The sequence below is a fragment of the Eptatretus burgeri genome, chromosome 11 (genome assembly GCF_056783735.1).
Source record: "Eptatretus burgeri isolate ZD-2024b chromosome 11, Ebu_testis_v1, whole genome shotgun sequence".
NCBI classification, from domain to species: Eukaryota; Metazoa; Chordata; class Myxini; order Myxiniformes; family Myxinidae; genus Eptatretus; species Eptatretus burgeri.
Genome location: NC_140971.1, coordinates 19,892,448 through 19,916,198, shown reverse-complemented (window position 1 = coordinate 19,916,198; position 23,751 = coordinate 19,892,448). Strand labels below are relative to the sequence as shown.

Sequence of the window (23,751 nt, the reverse complement as noted above, 5' to 3'; positions counted from 1 at the left end):
GTTCACCACCATTTCAGATCGTCCCCAATCCAAAACCTTGATCTTTTCTCGACTCATTAAACCCACTCCCCCCTCTCCCAAATTTTACTTCTGTATCAATGTTGTCCACTCTTGCCTTCTCCCCTACCTGTCATCCTTACCCGCACTGTGCATGCCTTGGTTGTCCGTCCAATATTATGCGGAAGCAATACATTTGGTTCTGGGAAGGAATTGGCAAATCACCCAGTATAACCTGAGCCAAGAAACTGCTTCGTCAGCAACAACGCTCTGTAAAGAGTATGGTAGATCAGAATTAGAATATATGCTTAAGTGTGCTGTATCAGAGGTAGTATGAATCGGTGGTGTTGGAATGAAGCTTGAATGTTTTCCCTCTTTAGTTTCCTTCTGCATTCATCTTGTACACCCCATGCGTCCTTCCCTGCCCCCATTCCTCCTCACAGCCATTGTTTTTCCAAGTCTCCCTCTATGTTGTCCTTCAACTCCCCTTTGGTGTTTCCCCTCTCGACCGTTCCTTCTGTTCCGTTGCGTCCTGATCCGTTCAGTGTTTGAGCCCTGCCAAGAGCCTTCACTCTCTATTGTACACGGTACAAAAAAAAAGAAGCAATTTTATCCACTGGGAAAATATTTTTGATATAAAACTTATAATTTGTTTATAACTTAGAAATGGATTTCTAAAAGTACATTGAAACAAACACAAGTTATTTGGAATATTCAGTTGATTCATTTAATTAATACAGTACTTGAGCAACAAAAAGACTTGTCACTCAAGAAGGCATCATGGGCAACGGGTCAAATGTCTGACGTGCACAGAAGATTTGACCCCAGGATGATGGGCCTGAACCCTGAGGATGATGCATATTTTATGGACGTCAGAGGGAAGATACAAACAGCAGTTGTTGCATTCAGTGTTTTGTGATGACGTCATACATCATAACCGTTTATATTATTTATGCTTATTTAATGGGAAAGTGGAGAGTTCAGGAAAATGTTCAACTTCTTTTTTTTATATATCAGGATTATAAAACCCGCAAAACACATACGTACACACTTATTCAACGAAGAGAACGAATAACCAACCAAGATGTGCACCGAATACCGTGTGGATTTTGTAACACGAAAGACAGAGAAGACCTCGTCTTGGGGGAAGTTTCCACCTTGACCCATGGAATTCTTCAGGCCTTTGTCCTCATCCTGGCATATGACTTGTATCTTCAGTCCCTTCACAACCATTTTCTGCTGCTGTATGGGGTGAAAGGAGCATTAAGACACACACACACAGACACACAGACACACACACACACACACACACACACACCTCATTGTTTACCCGGGAAATGGTGGCAGGATCTTCGGGTATAGCTAAAAAAAAAAAAAATTGTATTTCAATGAGACCTTCACGTGACAGGACTGTAAAATGTACATTTGGACAGGTGTCTGCAGCTCTTCTGAAGTCTTTACTTCTGGAATGCATCAATTTGCAAACAACCAATTGGTATGTACTGCTTACACCATGCACAGCACGCAGCCTCTTAATCTTCATCAAAGGGCCGTTGACCTGGAAAAGGAATCCTCGTCTTCCTCTTCAACACTGACAGGCCCTGCAGCGAGAGGCACAAGATAAATGAATTAGATACGAATGAAGCCATTCGTCAAGTCGTCTCTCCAGTGCCAAGTGCTGCCCGCCTCCACGGCCGTTTCAAACGCTGTGGCCGCTGGTCCAATGGCTTCTATCGTTTGCGGTTATGGGGCAAAGTGGTTAAAGGAAAGAATAAAAATCTATTGGAAGCAGGCTGCTCAAAAAATGACAAGATAGGGTATTTGGGTCCATCTACATTATTATGTGTGCAAAAACTGAAAGGGGGCAGTAAATAATAATAATAATTTTTTTTAAGTTTTTGAAGAAAAGGTGGTGAAGGGGATTTGGGGGAAAAGGGAGGGTGGGAGAAAAGTGTTTGTGAGGAGGTGGTACCAAGTGGGTCGAGCAAATGGGATGCATGGACCTAATGGTTGAAGCGTTCAACCATTTTAATGGAAATAATGTATAGATGGCACTTCAAACTTGAAAACACAACTGTGCTTCATAAAATTACCGGTCCTGGCATGTTGAACATCGATGGGTTACAAATGATATCAAGCGAGTGGGAAATTATTGTGAAGAAAAAGTAAACAGGCGACAAAGTTCTGTCCATGACAGCTTTTGAAGAACAAAAATACACCTGTGCTGTCGATAAAAGGTGTACCTGAGGGTATTTTCAAGAGTAGCATTGGTAAGACACTCATTGTCACTACAATGTTTTTATATATATATATATATATATATATATATATATATATATATATATATATATATATATATATATATATATATATATATATATATATATATATATATATATACATATATACGGTATATACAGTATATACGGTATATACATATATCTGCCATTTATCTGAACTATAAAGCAGGAGTGTCCATCCCCCCGTCCCATAACTACTCCCTCAGTTTTGTGGCTAGCCCTGTCAAACCTTCTGTGGAACGTTTTGGGGTCCCAGTGGATGTCCTAAGGTTGGTGGGAGGTTTCATAAATACCTCAATACAATTATTTTAATTTTTGATCCGTACAAAGTGTTTTGTCTCCACCCTTTCTCATCAGCAGATTCATCCATATTGGTTGTCATGTACACCTGGTGTTGGCTTAATGGTTAGAGTGGTGGGCTTGGGATCTGAGGATCCTGAGTTCAAATTGCACATGGCTGCTGAATTAATACCAGGTGGGATTGACTCTGCCTGTCGTCCTTCTGAGGTCGGCAAAATGAGTACCAGCTTGCTCGGTATCCTGTGTCGTAGTGGCGACCCATCCAGGATTGGACCCAATAGCCAAGGAGTCTGCTTAGGCAGCACCAACGCTCTGCACAGAGTGTGGTCCCAATGGATGGATGGATGGTTGTCACATGAGAACAGCATCTATATTTGTTTACCCCACACGTGTTTGTATATCATTCTTTTTATGGTATAGTATTAATTTGTGATTGGAATGATGCTGTTTGGCATTAAAATGTCGAGAGATCAAGTATAAAAGCAAAATGAGGAAATTTTGTGAGGGGTTCCACCGCTGACATTTGCAGTTACGCCCTTGTGACGTCATTGAAATATTACCCACATTACTTCTGTTGGGGTCAGCGGCAGCAAGTATTTTGCCCAGGTCCTTCATGAGCCGGCTGTCCATGCATGACATTCAATTGAAGGTGTTAAAGGAATATGTAATTTATTGGTGCAAACATTTATTTTTTTTGAGATGTAATTATAGTTATATATCACAGCTAATTATTCTGCAAATAGTATAGGATTAGTAGTATAAACAGTGTAAGATGAATACTTTTTAAAAGTGTGGGACTACTACTTTCTATGCAGTTTGTTGTACGTCACAGTTATTTATAACAGCTATTTATATTTATATACAACAGCTATTTATGTTGCAACAGTATATCGGACTACAAGTATGAACAGTGGAGGACGACTACTATGAACAGTGTCAAACTAGTACTCTTAATAATGCAGTGCTACCACTTTCAAAAATGTAGGACGACCATTTTCAACAATGTAAGACTACTACTTTCTATGCAGTTTCTTTTTCATATATAACAGTTATTGTATGAAAAAAAAAAAACCACTTTAAATTAAAATTTTTAAAACATTTACGGACTGAATACTGCTTATCAAAAGTCCCTGGTATAGGATGTGGATTACGATATCCAGCGATTGACAAATTGTTGCCTTCAAGGGCGAATCGAAGCAGGATTTGAACAATGTGGAAAACAAAGTTGCGTTTGGTGTGATGGCCGGTGTATCTGCCTCCTGTCCAGCGATGCGGGGTGACGGTGCTGTCTTCAGCAGCGCATCGAGGAACAGGAAATATTCAGAAAACCGGAACGCTTGTCACGGTTCCGACCTTGGCCTCGACTCCAAATTCTTAGTGATTATTCTATCGATCGGTCTATTTTTGGCGTCAACTTGATACACTGTATAAGCAAATCATTGCGTTCATCAGCCCACTTGAAACCAAGACCATTAAAGGAAGGGCGGCAGGTGCTTGACCATACGATTCCGAGGCAGCATTTTTCCTTGCCTTAGCAAAAGTGTCAGGTATTTCGTAGGTTACCTTGTAATTCTATTTTTACCTTTCACATTGCGCAGGTGTCTCAGGCACTGTGCATTAGGTTCACGGCATGTTCTAGCGCTTCCTTATGTGAGTTGGCATTATCAGGGGAAATGTACATGATCCGAAACACTTATACATTTCATCAGCAAAATTAACATTTCACTCATTTCATGAGATTATTTCAAAATCTCAGCAATAGCAACGCAGTGATGATGGAAACTTTTAGGCAATTTCCCCCACCCATGCAAAAGATAAAAATTAAAGAAATGATAAACGCTCCGCGGTGAATATGCGTTCAAACGGTGGAACGGATGTGCAATGCATGCCGTAAGATGGATAGGATGCACTATATGACACTAATACAGTTGTTATTTTGTCCGAGACAGTCATAAAAGTGCGTGAAAACACTGCATTAGCGGGCAGGCGTGTCGCGCTAAAGGCGATGCATTTTTCATGTGCTCGTCTGAGGCGCTCTGTCGGTTGCCGTCGTGTTATGTACAATCACTCAAAACAAATCTGGCAGCGGCAAGAATGCCTCGGGGTGGAATTTGAATGATTGATGGCGTGCCGTTTCATTTTCTACAGCGTGCGCCGCACTGAAAGCTAAGCACCACAAGCCAAGACACCCCCTGCACAGGCACGGTGATCCACAGTCCCGACCGAGCGGGTCACGTCGGTGAAGGTTCCGTGAGATAATTTTGCGGCCGGACGTCTACATGATGGAAAAGATTGTTACCGATAAAGGTCCACTCCCTGTGCATGTTACAGACTCACCCTCGGCTCGCACTTCCTGTAAATGACTACAAATATGCTACAAACTGGAAAAGTCATGAGTTTTCTTGTTTGTGGAACAAATACAGACTGTCCATAAAGTCCTTGAGCACCTTTGTATTTTTTTTTATTTTTTTATAACGTTTGATGTGCACAAGATAGAAACAAACTATAAATTGTGTATGAAAGTGTAATTCATCAGGTTTTTAAACAATAAAGTTCAAATTTTTAGGCTTCAACATCACCGTCATTTTTCTTCATAAATCATTCATTCCAATTTTCCAACTTCTTGAAAACATTCTCCAGCTGCTGTTGAGTCATTCTATTAATTGCATTTGTCATCGTAACCATAAATTCATCCAAAGAATGTGGTTTTGATGAGAAAACGGCAGTTTTACATCACCCCAAGTAACGTTGTCCAATGAGAATAGGTCAGGTGAACGAGGTGGCCAAGCAATCGGTCCACGTCTACCGATACACTTTTGTTGGAAGATATCATCCAATAACCGTCACACCACACATTCGAAGCATAGTGGCAGGGAGCCGAGTCTTGCTGGTACAAGGTGATATGTGAAAGATTTAATCGTCGTAGTTCAGGACCAAACGCGGTAATTGTGGTGGTTGACTTCACCACTGATGTAGAAGTTGCCTCATCAGAAAATGTCAACTCGTCAAGAACCCCAGGGGAATTGTGGATTTGGCAACAGGAATAACAACAACATTCATAACATGAACTTTACCAAAACTTGATGAATGAGAAGAGCACTCGGTGGAGCGCATACCTCCGCCACGTAATGCATGATCCACGAGAACATATCGGGATGAATACATTTTTGAAATATCATGCTTTTCAGTACTATATCGTTTTTGTCTCTCTCAATAGTGAAGAATCACTTAAAAAAATTTAATAATTATCGTATCCAGGGATCTTCACCAAAATCGAATCAATTCTTCCTTGTCACAAACCCAACATGTCCACCAAGTTTTGCCCGAATCCGTCCACAACATTTTGAGATATCGTGCTATGTATAATTTTTGGCCTGATCTCTCAATGGTGAAAAATCAGTTTAAAAATTCGAGTAGTCGGATCCGGATCCGGATCTTCACCAAAATCTAAATCAGTTCATCCGTGTCACACATCCAACCTGTCCACAAAATTTCATCCGATCCGTCCACAACTTTTGAGATATCTTGTACACAAACAAACAAACAAACAGACAGACAAACAGACAGACAGGAGTGAAAACATAACCGCCTTCACCTTCGGTGGCGGAGGTGATTATGCTTTAATTTACAGTTTCTATCATGTGCAAATCAAAAGTTATAAAAGTTCGAAGTTGTGCAAGAATTTTATACAGGACACCCTGTACATAGTCTCTTTACTTCCACCCAGGACTCACGAAATGAACAACTGCTGAAGATATTGTCTTTCTTGCGAACACCTGTCTTTCTTGCACTCCAATAATAAATATTTAATCCAAAACATGCGCGCTCCAAATGCAAACTAAAGGCACAGTAAACACAACCGTATGTTCAAAGCAAGTTGAATTAGCAATTAAAGTCTGACTGTTTTGCTGGAGTTTCAAATTAAATTGAAAATATTGCTCAGGAAAATGAGACAACGAGACAGTTCAAAGATGGTATGTTAAGTCTTTGCATGCCATCTACTGATTGACATGTGAACAACATTACAGGAACTGGTCCAGTGAATGTTACAAAGTATTTGATTCATCTCCCTCCCTTCCCTGAATTCCAACTGTCACCCCTTCTCCCTTCCTTCCCTTCCTCTCCTATCGCATCTCCTCTTCCTTTTCCTTTCTTCTCCCACAAAACTTTAAAGGTTCTCGTAACTAAAACAAACAAAAAAAAAAGAAAAAAAAAGTAGTCAAACTCAATTCTTTCTTCAATTAAATTCCACATCCACAACAAATTATTATTATTTTTTCATGCCTTTTGTTCTACGCCCCCTTCCCCACCCCCTCCCCCCCAGCCCCTTCTTCCACCACCCACATAGATACAACAAAATCACGACTACTCTTGCTAAATAATGAAAATACTTAAAACCAAGATCCAGGTTCAAATTGACACTTTTTTTGTCAAACTTTTAAAAAACACCCAATGGTTAATAGTTGCGCAAATCAACTTTTAAAAAAACGTATTGAACCCTTTTTCAAAGACCCAGTTCTCTCAGTGATGTGTGGAACCGCGAGGGATGTCCTTTATCTGACACCACTTCATGGCTGCTTTACGAGCTGGCCGTTCATTATAGCATTAGACAGCCACAGACGACTACACAGCCTTCGCTTTCCATGAAAGTGAATGGCGGAAACACATGAGGAAACCAAATTGGCCAATTACAAAGCCGTACCGACCTTGACAAAACGATAACGACCTTAATGGTCATTTCCATGAGTGGTTGCTCATAGGCCTTGGATATGAGCAATTGGACCAACGACCGTGGATAGACACACACAACAGTTCCAAACGTAGTACATCGTTTTATTTTAAAAGCATAGAGCAGATAACTTATTTGTGAACACCATTATAAAAAAAAAAACATTTTGTACATTTTCTAGCAGAACCCAGGTGAGAGACAACTGCTGAAATGACCATTTCGTTTTCATGCGTTTAATCTCTGAGGTGAGGTGGGTTGCCATCGTCGGCTGTCCAGAGGCAGCAGTGGTCTAACAATTAAGAATAAAAACTGAACTGCACGCTGGGTACTCATTTTGCCGACCTCAGAAGGATTACAGGCTGAGTCAACCCCACCTGGTATTAATTCAGCAGCTAAGCAGGATTCGAAATCAGGACCCTAAGATCCCAAGCGCAACACCCTCCACCTCAACATGACTAATAGTAAGCATCATCATTTTAAACTTACCCTGTGCAATCACAAGCCACAGATATGACCTTCCCATCAGTGTGAAGAAGCACCCAAACCACATACGACATCTCCCTCTGGGAATTCTGCCTGAATGTTGGGAATGATGGCATCCTCTTTCCAGTTGCAAACGTCCATGAAATAAATCATCAAACCTGACATGTTCACACGATGTAATCCCGCAAGGTTCAAGGTCCACTCACTGACAGGGATGCTTGGGGAGGTTGGTAGAATGCGCCCGTCTACAGGCCTTCCATGGGCCCACATAATTGGGAGTGTTTGCAGTACGGGCTGCAAGATATCGACTTTTTGGGCAAGTTGATCAGAAAGTTCTCCAACTCTTTCATTGTGCAGAGGCACACCCTTTCTCTCAGGTACTTTTCCAAGTATTTTCGGCTTATTTTAGAAGCTTTTTGGGCCATTTTAGGTAGCAATCCTTATCTGGCATTCATGCTATACGTTCCCTGCCCCGATGACTGCTGTTGCAAGGGGTCTCTGCGCATGTGCACCAATAATTCCAGGACAGATCACATCATTTCATAAGTTCTGTATTGGCAGAGATAAATTAGCCCCATAGCCAAAATGACTTATTAGCCTGAGCCTCATCATCAACACTTTTCGAGCAGCTCCACCTGTCTCCAATTTAGTAAAGTCGAGCACATCCCACATAATCCCCTTTAAAAGTTGGCCTTTGCTGAGAGAAGAGCAGCAGCATATCCAAGATTGAGTGACCAGAACGGAAGCCAAATTGATGGCCAAAGACCATGCTGTTTGGAAAGAGGAAAGACGATGGCAGAAGCAGTCATGTCATTAATGACTTTACATATAATTGCAAGTAAGCTTACTGGTCTGTGGTTGATGGAATGTTTTTGCACACTTTCTATGGATGGAAGTGATGTTTGCTTAAGCCGCTGTCACACCTTGACGATTTAGCCAGCGTATGCCGATTTATGAAAAATTTGTCTAAAACGCCGGCACACGTCGAATACGTTATGGGTACGTTTTGTATACGTTAAGACGACACTGAAAAACACTGCCATAAGTCGTAGTACGCTGGCTTTAAACGTTGTACTTTTTGGTTGTCCTCAAATTTTTGCATGCTTGAAATTTTACGACTTATGCCGGCGTATGACTCACACGTTCCGCTACGCTGGCCATAAGTTGTAGGCACGTTATGCGATCGTTGACACACGTCGACACACGTTACTTGTAAGTTACTCATAAGTCGAAACACGTCGAGGTAAGGTAAACACGCGTACCCGAAACTTATTTCTAACCTATGAGTAACATTTTGTAAGCACGCTACACGAACGTTGTTCACACTTTGCAACATGTTACTTGAAAAAGACGTAGACGTATTTGACATCTTCAGGATGACAACAGAACTTAATGAATGCGTTTCTAACTTACAGATACCGTATAATGGCGTATTGGCAGCGATTAGGGGAATTGGTATATAAAAAGGGGCTTCATAGGAGGAACCCGTCTTGTTTTTTAGACTTCGTGGTGAGTACATGTCCATGTCATTCCGAGAGATGGAGGATACAGCAATGCTGAGACGACAATACCTACCTATCCTCGAACATCAACATGACCTCATCGAGTTGACACTGCACCAGTTGCGTGCCAATAGAGCCGGGAGAAGAAGACATGAATGGAGGAGAAGGAACTGGGTGAGACCATGGATCGGGAGGCGATGCCATTACGGCATATATGACCAGCTCATGGTGGAACTCTGGAACGAGGACCATGCATCCTTCATCAACTTCCTGCGAATGCCCCCAGCGATGTTCGACGAGCTGCCAGCCAGAGTGGGTCCAAGGATAACCAAGCATTATTATTAAATCATTTCAATAGTCCAGTGGAAGCGATTCAACTCGTTCAATGGAAACGATTTCAATTGCCGAGCACCAGCGTCCAAAAACAATAGGCGAGTGACAGGCATTTATTAAAAGTGAAGTTGCAGCCTATGAATAGAAAACCTCACGTAATCGTCGACGATACGCTGCCACGCTATGCATACGTTAGACTATCGTTGGGCATAGGTTATGGACGCCTAAAACACGCCAATCAATCGTTGGTATAACTTATCTATAAGTTATCGAAGCGTTCTGTGTTCATTATTAGTACATTATGCATTTGTCCAAGTCGTTTTGAATACTTTTAAAACTGAAACAAAAAAATAGTTCATCGTGGGAATGAGAAAAAAAAAAATTAGCCGAAAAGAACATCGAACAATGGTGCAAAGTAGTCTCCTATTCGTGGACGCAACGAGGATCCATCATCACCCACACCCTCCCCATCACACTCACCTACTACTACTGACATGGACATACTACTACTACCAATACTACTGACACGCTCAACCACTACTACTACTACTGACACGCTCAACCACTACTACTACTACTGACACGCTCAACCACTACTACTACTACTGACACGCTCAACCACTACTACTACTACTGACACGCTCAACTACTACTACTACTGACATTGACATCTACTCAACATGGAGTCTGGAACACTGACGGGTTCTTCTTGTGAAGCCCATTTGTATATACCAATTCCCCTAAACGCTGCTAATACACCATTATACGGTAGATGTAAGTTAGAAACACGTACAGTAAGTTCTGTGGTCGTCCGGAAGACGTCAATCAAATTCGTCTACATACGACAATGTGCGTTTGAGATATGTTACACATAGGTTCAAAGCATGCTACTCATAGGTTCAAAGCACGTTACTCGTAGGTTAAAAATTAAGTTTCGCGTATGCTAAACATTACCTCGACGTGTTTCGACTTATGTGTAACTTACAAGTAACGTGTGTCCGACGTGTGTCAACGATCCCGGAGTGTGCCGAGAACTTATGCCAGCGTATGCGGAACTTGTGAGCCATACGTCGAGTACGTCGTAAAATTTTCAGCATGCTTGAAATTTCACGACGTACTAGACGTACCACGGAATATGACAGCGTACTTCCTCGTTTTTCAGCGTGCTCCTAATGTATACACAACTTACCCATACCGTATTCGACGTGTGCCAGCGTTTTACACACATTTTTCAAAGGTCGGCATACGCTGGCTAAATTGTCAAGGTGTGACTGCGATGTTGACACTTCCAATTTTCAGGCAGTTACGATTTAAATCGATGTGCAGCAGCCTTTTAACTGGCGACGCCACAAGTTCGTCGGCGATACGTGCAGCGCGCTATGCCTAAGTTAAACTATCGTTGGGCATAGGTTGTGAATGCCGACAACAGGCTAAGCATTCGTTGGTATAAGTTATCTATAACACAACGAAACGTTCTGTGCCCGTTACTAATATGTTATGCATACGACCAACACGTTATGAATACGATCAAAACTTTAAATAAAACCTCAAAACTTCAGCGTACGCCAACGTTTTACATACATTTTTATACGTTGCCATTGCTGGCTAAAACGTCAAGGTGTGACAGCGCCTTTGCTTCCAGGCAAGGCGGAGGCAGTTCCCATAATTCTTTGTCGATCTGGAATCAATTATATGCTGATCTGATAAATGGAACATGTCTTTAAATTCTGGCAAATCTTACAGTTTCACCCTCTCACTCCAGAATTATTGTGAAGGGAACCCCCCCCCCCACCCCCCAATATCTTTCCTTGGTCAGCGCCTGGAAGAGGTTCTTTCTCTTGAAAATCTCGGCCTCGCAATCAGCCATTATCTCTCCGAGGTGGACCAAATGGCAAAGCTGACCTTCAATGCCAGTCGTAGACTTGGTCTCCTCCATAATTTCAAGTCATTCCTGAAACTACTTAGCCTACAAGGCCAGTATCCATAGCTCAATGGGTTGGCACCCTCACATCACATCCCTCTCTCTCCTAGATTACGTAGAAGAGAAAAAGATAAAATGTTGAAATCAGCAGCTATGATAGAGTCCATAATGGTGCATATGATAGGGAGAAGTCTGAACTGTCTGAAAGTAAGGGGATAAGATTAGCAATCCTTCTTGTGAATAGGAGTAATGTTGTCTTTCCCTAATGAGGCAGCCAACCATAAGAGGAGGACTGATGAACAGTCGGGAAAAGAGAAGATTGGGCAGATGCAAAAGGACCTTGAGGGCTAAAACACTAATTTCCAGGTTGTCAGGGACTGCCAAAGCAGTTTCCAGGGAAAGGAAATACCCTGAGTATTTTGCCATCATCTTCCCAGTGGTAGTAGTTAGGGTAGTAATTTGGAAATTGGCAAGGGTGCTAGTGGCAATCACCTACATTTTGTGAAAGGTACTGCAGGATCCATAATATCTACCAGCAAGAACCAATGCTGATCGATATGTTTCTGTCAGTCACAGCACACCCAATGGATAGCACACTTCATGGTCGAATCAGATTTCTCGTTGGAACATTTACAGTTGCCATTGATGTCATGCTCTTCCTGCAAACCACAGGTGTTCATCTATATTAATATTTCGACACGCCCCTTTCTTTGTTCCACCATCAGATTTTTGTTACCGCATGAAATGAAACAAGATTTGGCGCATATACTAATGATATTATTGTCTTCCCAAAGAGGGCCCTCAAAATTTGTTTTGATGCATTTTCACAAACTCCAACGGATTCCATTCAAATTCGGTACGATTATGGCTTTTGGTCCAACTTAGGTCATTGGCTATAAACTTTTTCCATAACACTTCCGATATTCGAAAAAAATCGATAAATCGATATCCCTTATGGGATTTTCCATTCAAATCCACTCAAGTTTAAGGCCTACGGGGGACGCAAATTTCCACTTTGCCCCGGGCGCTGTTTACCTCCGCTACGCCAAGCTGTTAGGATTTGGGTTAGTGTTAGGGTTAGGGTTAGCTACCCTAACACTAACCCTAACCCTAACAGCTAACCCTAACCGCTAACCCTAACTGCAACCCTAAACGCTATTCAGGAAATTTGCAAGAAACCCCAGGCAACGCCAGGCTTTATTGCTAGCCCGAGCAACGCCGGGCATTACTATTAGTGCTTTATAGTTGGGTAAGAATCAAATCTATATACGAGGAAACTCAAAGACCAGTGTGCTACCTCTGAGCTATCATGTCATCAAAGATCTAATACCATGAGAGAAGCAGGAGAGAGGCTCATATACTGGAGCGAGCAGTCCAATAGCGAGGGTGGTTGCCATTGTAGAGTGGTTATCGGAAGGCAGGATGGGAGATTATGGCCTTTTCAGCAATGAATGTGTGAAAACACTCAGCCTTGGCTTGAACAGAGTCTATCACGACTGCATTCTTCATCCATTATATCAGAGGTATGCAGCAAAGATGGGATTGAATACAGATGGTCTCAATACAATAAATACAAACTTTAATATCTCAGAAAAATTAATGAAAAGGCAGACAGGGGCGATGTTGAATGTCACGAATACCTAACAGATGCCGTTAGTGCGTGATGGAATTATTGCATATCATCAGTCAGCTGTTATCATAAGGCAGTGCAGAACGACAAGATAGAACAGTTTTCGATATATAATGTCTGTTTATATTTTACTGAGACACCCTGTAGTTACAACCAGGGTTAGGAGGTAAGTGAGAGGCCTGAGAGATCAGACCCCTACTGTGGCACGTCTAAGGATGGTCACACAGTGGTTGAGAGCTTTGTCAAGAGATTTTAGGTTTCCATCAGTTGGATTTGCTTTTCAGGTGGAAAAGAGAGTTATTTTCTGGCGAATGATTACCAAACCCATCGGTATGCCAGTCAAGGGTGCAATTGTATGTTTACATACCTCAATAGATAATCTCAATTATATAACGATGCAAGCTTTCAGTGGAACTCGATCTCAAACTGGTCGATGGCATTCCTCCTTGCCTTGTATTCTATCCACGGATCGTCAGTGAGTTTCAATTTAGACTTCAGGACTTGCGCCAGATCAGCACAGATACAGATATATCGCTTGCTTTTCCTCAATGTTATCGATGCGCCCGACAGGAGCAGGGGTTAACCGGCAAAGGTTCAGAACCATGTTGGGAGGACATTTTGATGGCCAAAAAAGACCAGTCACATTATCTGAAGTACAGCACCTGATAATACATTTGCATTACCATGACAGAGTTTCTCTGACTCTGCCAAAGACCCTGGCCTGACCTCCAAATCATTTATTGAAAATGGTGAAAGGGTTTTTTTCCACTTTATAGCGAGTGTCCCAGACACACTGCGGCCTCATCATGACAGTTGACAGGAGGGAAGACAGATAGGCAGTGTGTATATAAAGCTGCAGAATGTGCACGCGCACGCTAACCACACTGCAACCCAAGGTTTCTCAGGAAGATGTACAGAGCAATTCAAGTTGAAATAAATAAATAAATACGCACATCCATGTTATTATGCAAAGTGAATACGATGCATCATGCTTATTTGGTTGGCTTATGCCAAAGGAAAATCCTAATGTTTTTCTTTTTCCAAACTCCTTCCGTCCACTGTGCTTTGCTCTTACAATTAAAAAATAAAAATTTGAGAGAGGGAGAGAGGGGGGGGAGAGAAAGATATGAGTGAAAGGAGGATAAGTTGAAGGAGGAGTAGAGGAGAGATTGAGAAGGAGTAATAGAAAGAGAAGGAGAAGCAGGAGGAAAGAGAGGGGAAGACAGAGAGGGAGACAGAAAGACAGGTATGTGATATAAAGTCATTCTAAAACTTTGAATGTTTCTATTTTTTGACCACTCCCAAGCATGCAGCATATTTGGCTAGAGGAGTGTGGGAGGGGTCAATCATTTATATAATCCTAGCCACCTGGGTGCAGTCGATTAGGTGAGAGCTAATTGGCCATTCCCTCATAACACAGGTGAGAGATGTGGGTGGGTCTTTATTTATTTATTGACTGCTTTTGACGTTTGCACGTGGTACATGTTTGGGAGCCTCATTGGTATGCATTTCTGTCTATGCTATCGCTGATGATTCATCAATAAGTGATGAAACCGGTCTTGTAGCTGAGGGGGTGTGTAGCATTGGGATTCTTGTGTGAACTATGTGCGAATGTCTTTATAGTTGTTGAAAACTCTGGGAAGGGTACAAAACAGCGTCGCACTTACCTGGAGTAAGTCTTCTTGGGTTGCTTTCTGCAGCATATTTGGCTAGAGGAGTGTGGGAGGGGTCAATGATTTATATAATCCTAGTCACCTGGGTGTATTCGATAAGGTGAGAGCTGATTGGCTATTCCCTCCATTCACAGGTGAGAGATGTGGGTGGTTCTTTATATATATATATATATATATATATATATATATATATATATATATATATATATATATATATATTCATATTTACATGTACATATATTGTTGTTCGTCTTTCGGCTGCTCCCGTGAGGGGTCAACACACTGGATCATCCGGTATAATCTGCATACTGATTTGGCACAGGTTTTACGCCAGATGCCCTTCCTAATGCAAACCTGGTCGCCTCTTACGACACAGGGATAAGGATTGGGTTTCGCCATGACTCCAGGCTGCCCTACACCCTCTCATAAGGCCCAGTCACACCTTGACGTTTTAGCCAGCTTATGCCGATTTTTGGAAAATTTGTGTAAAACGCTGGTACATGTCAAATACGTTATGGGTAAGTTTTGATAACATTGAGAGCACGCTGAAAAACACTGCCATAAGTCGTAGTACGCTGGCTTTAAACGTTGTACTTTTTGGTTGTCCTCAAATTTTCCATGCTTGAAATTTTAAGACATATGCCAGCGTGACTCACACATTCCGCATAACACTGGCCATAAGTTGTAGGCACGTTATGCGATCGTTGACACACGTTACTTGTAAGTTACTCATGAGCCGAAACACGTCGAGGGTAATGTTTAGCGTACCCGAAACTTATTTCTAACCTATGAGTAACGTGTTGTACACACGACATGCGAACGTTGGCACACGTCGACAAAAGTTACTTGTAAGGTACTCGTAAGTCGAAACACGTCAAGGTAATGGTTAGCGTCAGTGTTCCAGACTCCATGGTTTTTTTTTTTTCTTCGGTATGACGGTGATGTTGACACTTCGATTTGTAGTGCAGTTATAATAAAATATATTTAAAAGGTTGCCGCTCAACGATTTAAATCATAACCGCACTAGAAATCGAAGTGTCAACATTACCGTCATACCGAAGAAAAAATAAACCAATGTCACCCGCAGGGTGACCCGTATCTTGCCAAAAGGTGACCATGTGTGACTTCTTTAAGGTCACACTGAGGTGAACAGAGCTGCTATCCACCAGGAGCGACTCCTTGAGGAAATCTGCCTACGAGAGATTCCGATGAGAATCGTTCTACAGAGTAACCATGAAAAATATGCTTTTGCCTCATAACATCACCAAATGACGTCATAATGTCTCAAGCTTGACATATCGAGAAAGCACTCATCAAGGTGTTCAATTTGAGGTACTACACGATATGGTTCCTAAAACTTGAAAATTTGACCTTGCGGTCAAATACGTTTGACCTCAGGCGCTAACCATTAAGGTCAAGGCCAATCGCCACCAAAAACTAATCAGCTGAGTGCCAGACCATAAACTACATTCCCATAAAGTATGGAGAGGATTCGATTAAAATTGCTCAAAAAATAAGGGTTTCGTCGACTCCCCTGATTTGCGACAAAGTGACCTTGACCTTCAAAATTTTTATGCGCTGAAAGGGACCTCTATTGGCCTCTGATATGCGAAGTTACAAAAATTTCCAATGATAACTGTGCTCTGCAGAGTGAATTATACGTGATTACAGACAAAAAAATAAATGAAATTAAAAAAAAACATATGAAGGTCAAGGCCAATCGTCACCTAAAATTAATCAGCTGAGCGCCAGACCATGACCTATATTCCCATGAAGTTTGAAGACGATCCGATCAAAATTACTCAAAAAATAAGGGTTTCGTCGACTCCCCTGATTTGCGACAGTGACCTTGACCTTTGACCTTGACCTTCAAAATTTTGTGCGCTGAAAGGGACCTCTATAGGCCTCTGATATGCGAAGTTACAAAAATTTCCAATCATAACTGTGCTCTGCAGAATTTTTTATACGTGATTACAGACAAAAAAACAAAAAAAAACATACAAGCTGACTTACATATCTTGCAAAAACTTCGTTTTGGCAAGATAAAAAAAAAAAAGCATACAAGCTGACTAACATATTGTTATGGCTGTGGAAATTCGCAAACCACCATTCAGGGCCCGTAGGTGAGATAACTCTAAGTACATGTGTAGTTAGCCCCAAACCCGTTGTTTAGAGGGAATTTAGGTGATTCATTCGGGCTGCGACGCTTTGAGATAGCCGTTTTTCTGTTCTATCTTTATTTTGAACCAACCATTAAACCACCACCGATACACCCTCCACCACCCTCACCTCTCTCCTTCTACAGCCATTCCCGCACCACCTGTGAACACTGAGCGTCGGGCTGTCTTGGGCTCGTTCAAGATACGCACCGAGCCGTGAGTGCAAATAGCGGCCTTTCCGAGGGAGAATTCGGATCAAGAACGCTACACGCCCACTTCTGATCCGCCCAATTAGCAAGCACGGAGCGGCTTGGCCCCGCCTCCAAGCGTCGGTGTGAAATTGATATATGCAAATTCTAGGATCAGGGGAGGTTCATGCCCACTTTTCCTCCGTCCAATGGGCGAGCGTGGCTCCGCCCCCGAGGTCATCCTGATCCGGAAATTTGCATATTGTTTTCTCCTGCCGGCCTATAAAACGGCGAGCGCAAGGCGAATAGTGGCAGAGTCAGTTTTTGGTTGGAGAGCAGAGTGTGGCAGCGGCAGAGTGTGGCAGAGAGTGGAGTCGGGTGGCCAAGGCATCGAGTTGGGTTCTGCAGTCGGCTGAGGAGAGTTATGGGAAGAGGCCAAGGAGCTCGGGTCCGAGGCGAGAAGGACGGCGGTCGGCGACGAGGTCGCAGTGGGAGATCGCTCGTCGCGGGACCCAAGCCAGCCAGCCATTCTCCCTCCCCCAGGGCATCAACAATTCCCCCTTTCCCCCACGCTGAGATAGTGCAACAAAGGGGGCCCTGTTCCCACCCCACTCCAAATGTCGTGCCAACGAAACCCGCCAAGGAGCATGGAGTCAGGGCACAGCCACACGGCCACATCTGCGGCTCGTCCACCAACGCGGCACGAGGACGCGGGTCGGACCCACCCGGTCTCGCGGACCTGGCCACTCCTTCAGGTCACGCACGCATATTAGCCTACAGGCCCGTCTGCCCCCTTGTCTATGAGGGTGGCTTCTTTCCTTTGCTTTTGAGTAAATGTGTGTTGGCGCCGTCTGTAAAGTAGAACTGTATAAATGTTGCCATGTGTACGCGTATTCGGTAGTAACTCTGCGTCATTGTTTCTTTTGTTGTTACTGCTACATGTGCATTTTGACTGTTTGGCTGTATATGTGTGCTCTCCATGTGTCGCGTAATAAATGTGCATTGTGTGAACTGTTTTCCCGTTTTGCTTCGTCTTTTCTTTATTGACCCTCCATCCTGCTTCACGTAAAGGGTTCGTAGTGGGCTTAATACGCCCGATAATTAATCAGAACCTTCGAGGCCAACGATAGCACTGCTCGGTTATCACTGTAGCACGGAACAGACCGCTTAAGCAGTTCGTGTCCGGAGTCGGCCTGTGGCGTGGTGCGATCGCCCGGTCGACCATTCGCGCAGGTACTTAGGTAGATCGAATTTGGCGAGCAACCCTATCCTGCGCGGGTGGGCAATTGGCACGATCGTGGTGAGGTTAAACCCCCACCCGTGACTAGCTCCCGGCGTTGGTCCGAGAGGGTCACGACTGAATTGTCCGTTCCGGTGGGCGAGGCGGCCGCCATTCAAGTCGAGCGGCCGATCACACGCCGGCGGACGCGAATTTGCAACAATATCTTGCAAAAACTTCGTTTTGGCAAGATAAAAACAAAAAAAAAAACATGGAGTCTGGAACACTGTGGAACCACGGTCGACCATTCGGAACAAAACCATTACCTTGAGTGTTTCTACTTATGAGTACCTTACAAGTAACTTTTGTTGATGTGTGACAACCTTGGCATATCATGCGTACAACTTATTCCCATCGCATGCGGAACGTGTTTCATATGGCAAGTACGTCGTAAAATCTTTAACACGTTTATAATTACAAGACGTACTCCACTTAATACGACGTATGATAGCATACCTTAGCGTTCTATTCACGCATACCAAACTTACCCATACCGTATTCGATGTGCGCCAGCGTTTTAGACGCATTTTTCAGAGGTCGGCATACGCTGGCAAGATCACCAAGGTGTGACTTAACTGCGGTGTTGACACTTCCATTTCTCCGGCGGTTATGATTTGAATCGTTGTGCGGCAGCCTTTTAATAGGCTACGTCACGTCATCGTCGGCGATACGTGCAGCGTGCTATGCATAAGTTAGACTATCGTTGGGCATAGGTTGTGAACACCGACAACAGGCTAAGCATTCGTTGGTATAAGTTATCTATAAGACAACGAAACGTTCTGTGTCCGTTACTAATATGTTATGCATACGACCAACCCATAATGAATACATCCGAATCTTAAAAAAAAATCAAAAGTTCAACGTAAGCCAGCGTTTTACATACATTTTGATACGTTGCCAGTGCTGGCTAAAACGTCAAGGTGTGACTGGGCCTATAGCATGGCCAAGCACAGAGCCCCTGTGCTCAAGCCTCCGAGGAGCCGGATTACAGGCACACGCCACTACACCCGGTGTACATATATATATATATATATATATATATATATATATATATATATATATATATATATATATATATATATATATTGTTGTGGATTTCAGAATCAGATCTGACTAATGCACACAACATTCAAGTCCTCAGACCGTTATTTTCATAAATGCATGTCCAATATAGACCATTCCCTTTGTTTGGTGGGATTCTAACTCTGATACATTTGAGAAGGGTATAGAACAGATTCCCTTTCTTATAGGATGGCGTTTTCCTCTTTACAACACGTTCATGCACGCGAGAGATAGCCATTAGCCCAACAGAGACTCCTTCCCCTTTCCATCAGAACACTTTGGACTTGCAGGATAATTGATTAAACACACCGAGGGTTTTTTCACATTTCATTCATTCTGATGGTCAAATAAGGCTGTGGATCATTTACCTCACCCACCTCTCTTCCATTGAAGTTCGACACCCACCTCTTTCACCGACGTTGACATCCACCTTTTTCCATTGACACCCGACACCCCGTTCGGCAACTCCATGAATGCTGGTTGGCTCCTGCTCGTGTCAGGCTGAACGGGGAGGAGATTGCCGCCGTTGACTAATTGTGAGTGCCCCACATTCTCGCTCAGCAATTCCGGCAAATGGCCGCCCTTTGGCGCCCCAAACGTGGCGTCGTGGGCCGGGCCTGTGTTGATTGGGAGTTGCGTCTCGCTCTTGTAAGGAAGGGATGGTCACGAGATTGACGGTTGGAGGTCACGTGCAACGATGCGCCAATAGGCAAGGTGGATTTGACTGAAGTCTGCTTGAGGCTCCCCCACACTGGTCATCTATAAAAAGGACGGGAGGATTGTCGGCCTGAGAGTTGGTGACAGTTCCTAACCATTACTGACAGCTCCTTATGGTTTATGACCATTGCTGAAGCTCCTTACGGTTTCTGACAGCTCTTTACAGTTCCTGATTGTTGCTGACAGCTCCTTACGGTTCCTGACCTTTGCTGACAGCTCCTTATGGTTCTGGAGTATTGCTGACAGCTCCTTACGGTTCCTGAACATTGCTGGCAGCTCCTTACAGCTGCCCGTTGGTTACGGCTCCTGAGAGCTCCTGACGGTTCTTCATGGTTGGACCGTTCCTGCAGGTTTTGCTGCCTGCTCTTGGCGCTCCTGATTCTTGGCTTACCTGGTTCCTGGGGGTGATGACGTGATGTCGATTGTTGTTTGAGCCTGTTTGTGGGTGGGTACACAGTGAGGCAGGGCGCTGGCAACGGACCAAGGCACGCTCACACATTTTGGGACATTTTATTGGACGCACGATGACTTCTACCTTGGTAAGCTGACACTGTATTTCTTTCCCCCCTGAATTATCTGCTGGGTACCCTTGTCTCGTGTTTAATTGTTAAGTAAGGCATAGTGAGAAGTATCTGCTCTTTGTCTATTTTTCTATCAATGCCTGTTTAATCCTTCATTTGTTTTGAGAATATTTTGATTGATTTGAATTCATCTATTAACACCACAAGAAAATAAAAAGTTCTTCAGTTTATTTATTTTTCTTATGAATAAATTCCTTGTTGACGTTTCAACCTGTTCGTGCTTGTTATTTCCTTCTATTGATCCAGAATTGTCCAAACCTTGGCTAAACGTCCGTCTGATGGATGGTGCACTTTGTGACGCCCCAACAGTGAAGCACAAATTTGACAGCTTGTTGTTTGGCCGGGAATCGGACTCGGACTATGCAACTGAGAAAAGTGAGTGACCTCTTCCAGTTCATGTATAAATACATACCAGTGGGGTATGCTTACATGTTGCAAACAATAATGAACCGTGCTTCATACGTAGGTACATAATAAATAGCAGCAATTGCAGCATGACCTCCTGCTGTCCCCATTGTTTCAAGCCGCTCACCTGCAGTGCGCACAAGGCAGCACTTATTTTCGGATAGTTTCATTTGCGAATGCTTTCCGTCGGTCCTGTGATGTTTTTATTCCAGTGCATCGCCTTCGATTTCTGGCGGCATGCAAAATTTCAGCTTTCTACGTCACCCGGAAGGTACAGAACATTAATATCAGTCAGTCAGCGAGTGGTCAGCATGAGCTTTATATTGGATATATAATATATATTGTTGTGGGCCGGGGGTTGGGTGAGAAGACCACTGAGGGGGGGGGAGGGGGGAAGCTATCTCGGGTTCCCACCAGACTCCCCGGATTTGTAGACTCGCACACAGATAATTCCGTAACGCGGCGGATCGCTAACCGACCGTGAACGCCAATAACTCAACCACGTGACTTAGGGTCCTCCATCTAGTTTATCCAGTAACCTAACAAGCTCGAATGAGCTAAGATCCTCGTCCTCTTAATGATGATGTCATAAAAACGAATATGACGTCATTGTGATGTATCAGGTTTGCGATAAATTATCTGTGCTAATGCCGGGCTTGATTCATGCAAACAGAATTCAAAAAGCTTGCCTAGTTTCGTAGATAATTTTTTAGGTGATTTCCATTAGCGGAGATATTTTGACGTCAAACCTTTTTTTCTATGAGGAATTTTCAAAATCGGAGATGGTTACTGTCTGCGCAGGGTATTTTTACATATATATGCCAAGTTTCAGGAAGTTTCGATCAAAACTGTAGGCTGTGAAACAAACTAGTTTGGGAGATAATGGTGGAGGCGATTTCCATACGTGGCGATTATTATGACATTAACTCTTTTTTTCTAGGAAGAATTTCCAAAATCGGAGATGGTTACTGCTTGCGTGTGGGCTTTCTGCATGTACATGGCAAGGTTCATGAAGATCCGTTGAAAACTGGGTTGTGAAACAAAAAATAGGAATGACGTCATAAAAAATTGATATGACGTCATGGTGATGTATTATATGTGCGGTAATTCATCTCTGCTCATGCCCTGTTCGATTCCCGCAAACAGAATTCAAAAAGGTTGCCTAGTTTCGGAGATAATTTTTTCGGCGATTTCCATTAGCGGAGATATTTTGATGTCATAACTTTTTTTCTCGGAGGAATTTTCAAAATCGGAGATCGTTACTGTCTGCGCAGGGTATTTTTACATATATATGCCAAGTTTCAGGAAGTTTCGATGAAAACTGTAGGCTGTGAAACAAAAAAGTCCACAAGAACAACAACGTGAGTAAGACTTCGAGATCCTCCACGAGGCTCTAAAAATAACCATGTGATCTAATTACTGGGGGACACGCACTCGGAACGCCTTGTCCGAACCGGATCACATTACCGGATCAGATGCAGCCAAGCGACACTGCCAAGGACGTACCGGCAAAAAGGAACGGATCGTTGGAAATAAAGTCCCGCCTAAGTTAGGATATGGACCATGCTGGATCAATGAAAGAAAGGATGAAAATGAGCTGGGAACATTTCTACAAAGGATTTATTACAGGCAGATGAAAAAAAGATATGTGGCACAATCAATATCGCTTTTATTGTGGTGTGTAAGCAGAGATAGGAAGAAATGTGTGATGCGGCAATAATACAAGCAACTTACAAAAGCAGACACAGAGCAGAGTTATTCCGATATCATTCTTGTACAATCTTAACTTAAGCGAGGAAAAGCACCAGGACACACACACACACACACACACACACACACACACACACACACACGAAGAGGAGTAAATGAAGAGATAAAGGAGAGGAGATTAGGCTAACCTTTCTCAATACCTTGCACGATTTTCCGACCATGCCAACATGTTTTGGGGGGATGCTTCACTGGGCGATACCTCCCTGACAGCTGGCACGTCGTCTCTTGCTTCGTGGCACTCATGCAGCTAGTGTCAGTCCAGAGAATGAGACGCGACCGTCGGGCATGAAGGGAGGGACTTGCGTAGAGTAAGAAGCCAATGGGTGGAGAGAAGTGGAGTCCGAAGCAAGTGGGAGGAGAAGGGCGGCGAGGTGGTGAAGAAGGTGGAGTCAGCAGGTGAATTGGTAAAGCAGGTTGGAGCCAGCAGGTGAATGGGTAGGTTGTCGATCCCAAGCCAGACAGAACGAGTCGACAGGAATGAAGACAGGAACAATGGGCAGGAACGACGAGGAGGAACAAGACACTAGCGGCTCTGCGACCCATCCTTTTATAGATCGCGTGGTGCTGGCGAGGGTGATGACCCGAAGAGATGTGTCGTCATCCGAATGGGATGCTCTGATTGGGCCCTGGCCAACACACGGGCCAGCCGCCATGACTGGAAGCGGCTCCACTTTACTTCTGGCCAGATGGTTCCAAGCTGCGGAATCGTCTCGCTCAGAACC

At 43.4% G+C, this 23,751-nt stretch overlaps 1 long non-coding RNA gene across 1 annotated transcript; it reads right to left on the bottom strand.

The window, feature by feature from the left end:
• Window positions 1-698: 698 nt before the first annotated feature.
• Window positions 699-20,481, bottom strand: LOC147016615 (uncharacterized). The gene is made up of 4 exons (XR_015049114.1): window positions 19,962-20,481; window positions 1,508-1,598; window positions 1,316-1,359; window positions 699-1,239 (listed from the first exon to the last, which is right to left on the bottom strand). It is a non-coding gene; the product is annotated as an uncharacterized LOC147016615 (long non-coding RNA).
• Window positions 20,482-23,751: the final 3,270 nt, after the last annotated feature.